General features: G+C 34.8%; 1 pseudogene; it reads right to left on the reverse strand.

The window, feature by feature from the left end:
* The window catches only part of LOC132188055 (transketolase, chloroplastic-like), a 7,885-nt pseudogene extending 6,933 nt beyond the window's left edge, over window positions 1–952 (reverse strand).
* Between the last annotated feature and the right edge of the window lie 4,842 nt (window positions 953–5,794).

Consider the following 5,794-nt stretch of genomic DNA (forward strand, 5'->3'; position numbering starts at 1 on the left):
TTTCTAAAAACTCAAAGTGATCATGTAAATTTATTTGTAAATGATGAAAAAGTCAAATACAATACTTGACTATTTCAAAAGACACAAAGTTTATTGGAGTTTGATCCTAGGTTATGTGTCACTTATGAGAATATCATGTTAATCGATGAGGTGCAAAATAACTCAACGCATATTGCACTTTATGAGGTTAGTACTCTAAGCTCAATTCCTAATTTAAGTGGTCTTGTAATTTGAATACTATGGTTATTAAATATTGAGAATATTGTTTGTTAGATTTTAAAGATTTAATTGGAGAGTATAACACAATTCTAAGCTCAATTCCTCATTGTATTTAAGTACCAGTGATTAGAAAAAGAAAAAAAAATAGAAAAAAGTACTAGTTTATTACACGCTGCAAAATAATAATAATAATAAAAAAAAAGATAAAAAAAATTTGCTTAGGTCGTCTCCCATAAAACTTCTTGCCTCCGTCCCTGTATGGAATTACGTTAAATATTTAAAAAATATTTTTTTACCTAACATTTGTGGCAAGAATTTACCTGTCGTGACTTCAACGCCATCTGTCACCACATTCTCCGGGTGACCTGGGGTTACGACTACCAAGCTGACACAACCTTTGTAGATCGATCTTCTAACTGGCATTTGAAATAGCTCAATATTGAGAATATAGGAATATTAATTAATTGTTGCAAAATTAATACATAATTGTTATAAGCATTAATATAAACACCATTTATACAATAATATACCTGAAGGAATTGAAACCCAGAGATATGAAGGCAAACATAGTGGAGCAAGCAAGCATGGCCAGGCCAGCACTTAAAACAAATCTGTCCTGGTTAAACCATTTAGGGTTTCCGGGCTTATATCTCATCACATGCCTGAACAAAACATACCCCAGTACTTCAGCCATTCCAACCGCCATCCCAGGGTGCCCGGCCGGTCTTGCCATGTTGCACCGAATCAACGACGAGCATTCTCACGTTGTCGACTCATCGCTTGTCGACTAATCTCTGAAACGATTCGTCGTCTGTATCCTTGTCTTGTACTTTGAGCTCTTCTTGCCAACAGAGCTTGTGGTCGTAGCTTGTAGCTGTATTGCTTTTGTTGTTGATTTGGTGGGACGAAGGAGAGGGAGGGATATTGGGTACTGCCAGAGATCGAAGGGAAGAGCTCGAGAGGGTGATCATGGAGCTTGGAGAGAAGATGGTTTGAGAGAGATCGAAGAAGGTGATCGAGCTGAGAAAAGGCCAATTAACATGCAGGTGGCGATATGAGTGTCACCTTGGGCTACACGTGCTGCGCGCGCATGCAGAGAGTGAAACCGTTGAGTTGGCACCACTTTTACCAAAACCGCCTTGCTCTTCACATGACGTCATAGGAAGCCTTTACACGTTACGAAGTAATTCCACGAGAATGTAATTAATAATTTAATATGATCGCTTATTCTGATTTGGACAAAAGATTTTAGTTTGAAAAATTTTTTCTCCAACCTACTTTAATTTTTTATGACAAAGTTTTTCTCTAAATTGGGTTGAATAAATTTTCTTCCACCTAGTCTATACAAAATAAAAATAACATGTGTCCCTTGAACATGTGAGATGCACATGTTTTTTTAATTGCAGTGACAAAATTGGAATAAATTTTATTAAAAATTCATGTGCATCTCACATGTTATTAAAAAAATGAATACATGTCATTTTTATAGACTAATTTGAAGGAAATTCCTCCAATTTTTAATATTTTTAAGAGTTATTTATTGTCATTCTACTAACTTAGGAACCTAAACATTAATTTTTAAGAAACCCAAAGATGTTAAATGATACTTGTTACTTATTGAAATAGGTTGGAAGAAATTTTCTCAAAACTAAGAAATTTGTGTCCGATTGATTTTACCCTTGATAGTTAAGAAACTAATTATATGTTACCTTATATAATAAGAGACAGATTTGGAGAATTTTCTCTAACCTACTTCAATAAGTGTCAAGTGTTATATTTTACATGTTTTCTTGAATATTATGAAGAATCATTTATTGTCATTCTATTAATGTAGGGAATAGGATCCTCTTCAGTTCATTTTGAACTGAAGAATATCCAGTTTATGGCTAAGATTTTTTCTTAAAAATCCTAAAGTCGTAAATAGGACACTTGTCCACTAACCAAAAATAATAATAAAATATTATTTTAGATTTTAAAAAAATAAAAATTAAAATTAAAATAATAAAAAATTATAAAATATTTTAAAAAAACTAAGAGGTCAAGCCATCTGATGTGGGGTGGCCGACCGTTGGCCTAGGGTGGCCGGTTACCCCATGGGCCCACCTGGGGTCCCGCCACCCCAATGGCCAAACTAAAAAAAAAAAAAATCGCTTAGTGCCTGGCCTGACCACTGGGCCACGGGTGGCTCTGGGCCACCATAAGCCAACAAGTGCTGGTCCGCCAATTCCTCAGTTTTTTTTTAAAAATATTTTCTAATTTGTTATTATTATTATTATTTTTAAATCTAAAATAATATTTTATTATTATTTTTGTCTGAAGCCAAAACCTCCTTGAGATCTTGGAATATATATATATATATATATCAAAACCTATAAAAGTTACAATCTTTCATGGGCATGTAGTAGTAATTAAGTAATGGTATAAGTTATTTTTGTGTTTCTTTAATGATGATGTGGTTCTTAAAATTATCATTAGATTTGTGATTAATCATTATTAAATTTTAATTAAATAATCATTTTAAAAATTACTTTTATTTTTTGAAGGACACAAGAGTACTAATATTACAAGAAGGACTTCAAGAAGATCAATGTATGTGCAAAGACACACAATTCATCAATTGTTTAGATTTAATTGTTGTTAATTAAGATGCCGGTCTTGTAACCCTTTTTTTCGTTATTGAATAGAAAAAAAAAAAAAATTGGACACTGCACCGACTGCGGGCATATGTAGGCCCACTTATTCTGCCATGGCGTACACGTCATGAGAAGTTGTCGACTTCCTCTTCGTGACTTGGTATGTCATGCATGCAGTTTTAAGACGTAGTTGACCAAGCCCAACACTCCAACCCCAACTTCACACGTCAACAATAAGTGGCCTCAAATTTCTATGCCATTCAACCGGTTTGCTTGTCGGCCAGTGTGAGTACGTACGCGCGTAATAATCAGCCGGCGTTGATGTGGGTTTATGGATTTAATAATTTATCAAATCACTTTCTAAGTTTAAAATGGATAGAAGTTCCTTTTAAAAGTCGCATTATTTACAATTTTCCTGATTTTTTTTTTTTTTTTTTGGAAAGAAATTCATTCTAATTTCATTGATAATAATCACGAGAATAAAGCTTTTACATCACAAGAGCACAAAGCTCTGAAAATGTAAATTATAGCCAAAGCTATAAGGATACAATATCACCTAAAACCTTCGCTAACCTATGACTAGTTTTTAGTTGAAATAATAGATCTGCGTAAGACAGACGTAATTCAATGCATAGGTAGCGCAAATTCCTCCTTGACCCAAAAGCTAGGATGAAGTTCACGTCCACTATTTGAAGGTTTGGACTAAAATTCAGATCCACGACCTAAAAGATCTAGACCAAAGTTCAGTTCACATCCAAATAGGCAGATCGAGTGGCCAAGCCTTATTACAAAACAGAAGCAAGAAAATCAAAATAAAACGTGGGCGAACCAAAGAGGCAGGGCCTTATTACAAGCAAATAATAGGAATGAAATGCATATTTATTTATATGGTTGGAACAATTCAGAGATATTCAATTAAAATGGGTATGCTTGATAAATTCAATGTTGATCCATTAATTAATTAATTATTAAGGCCCATTATATTTTAGGTATTAATTCTTAATCAATGTTGAATATTTCAACCCAATATATTTGATGAATTATTATTTTGTAATTTAAACAATCATGCATATATCCTTGCCCGATCTTACGTTGTACGAGGCTTAACTGTTTACATTTGTAGCTTTATCTTTGACCTTTGATTTTTTTTTTTTTTTTCTCTAATTATCTTTGACCTTTGATTATAGACCATATAATATGGTCCAGCTGGCTGTTTTCTATTCGTTGGTAGGCCTTGGGCTGAGGCTTCCCAGCAGGTTCTTGGAAAATCCTAACCGTCCAATTGACAATTCTGCGCGGGAAGGGAAACAGCTGCGTTGATGATAACGCGGCAAAGGTACCTGGACCACACGATTTGTTTTCTCATATGGTCGGGAATACCCTTAATTGGTACTTCGCAGCGCTATAATAATATTTATGGAATTTTTTGTAAGAATTTTCTCCAATAAAATTAATCTGAGTTTTATTCCAATAATTTATTCCTCGATAGGGATCCATTTGGCTTAATAATTTTAAGATGTCAACGTTTGATTTTTTCAAAATATAGTTAAGCATTTGATAAAAAGTAATGTTACGTACCATCTTTTTATTCTCTTAAAATTCTTTTAAAACTAATATAATTTTTAAAATCATCGTTGAATTAAAATTCAAGACATTCTTAAACAAAACATTTTTTTTGCAATTTTATTTAAAAACATGCGTTCGGTTAGCAAAATCACAAGACCAAATGCACTCTTAATGGAACATTATTTTAGAGGGGAAAAAAAAATCATACCCAAAAATTCAACATTTTGTCCGGTCATACTAACATGAGAATTTTTATTTATAAGATCTTCCAATAACAACGGGGATTTCATGTAATAAAATTGTCGTGTTGTAATCTTATTACATTATAACAGAGCAATCCTATGTAACCCTATATAAGGGCCTATTTGGGCTCGACCTGTTTGAATAAATATTCAGTCAAAAGTATACAAATGAGTAATTATTAACCGCTTATTGCGTAACTGCTTTGGCATATAGTTTGAAAAAATCATTAACCGTCTAGGTAGATGCGGATCAAAGACTTTTATCACCCAAGCAATCCCTTTGTGAATATAGTTTAAATACAAAGTATTCTCTTTATATTTCCAATACTTAATAGTCTAGAAAGGACAATTATGTCAACTTTCTCCGTTCCAACCACCTTCGTCAGAGCGTTCAACGATCAACAGTGAACCAAGACTCAGCAAGCAATTCTCAACCTGCAAATTGCCATTTCTACCCAAACACGCGCACAATTTATATAATAAATAATAGTAATTTCATATATAATCTCTTATTCTTTTGTTTCTTTTGAAGGCTCAAATCAATCCACGATCTTCGTCTGCAAATCCATGCGTTTCTGAATTTTCAATTTTGTCTTTTTCGATCCCCAGCATTCACCATCCAATCCCAATCACTCGATTCAATCAAATTCCTCTAAGTTCGTGGCTTTAGCCGGAGCGACCCGAATGGGCCCGATGGAGGATCCGAAGGACTCGGTTCTGAGTCGACTCGTGGAGTCGGTGAAGGCGATCTCCGAGTTGCCCGAGTGCCGAAACGCGTGCAAGAAGATGTACGGAAACCTGGTGCGGAGAGTGAAGCTCCTGAGCCCTCTGTTCGAGGAGTTGAGGGACAGCGAAAAGGAGCTCGGGGAAGAGGAAGTCAAGGGCTTGGAATCGCTGAGAATCGCTCTGGATTCGGCTAAGGACGTTCTCGGGTCGGTCAACGGAGGGAGCAAGCTCTACCAGGTAGGGTTTTGGTCGAGTTTAGTTAGTTTCTGTTTGGTCGCTGAGAAAACGTACGAGCGTGTGTTTCTTTTTGTTCGCTTGGGATCAAATGGTGAAGAATTTGGAATTTGTGTTTTCTTATCAGATTGGATTTGGAATTTGCATGTTGAAAAATGAATTTCACAAAGCTGA

Source organism: Corylus avellana, chromosome ca7 (assembly GCF_901000735.1).
Source record: "Corylus avellana chromosome ca7, CavTom2PMs-1.0".
Taxonomy (NCBI): domain Eukaryota; kingdom Viridiplantae; phylum Streptophyta; class Magnoliopsida; order Fagales; family Betulaceae; genus Corylus; species Corylus avellana.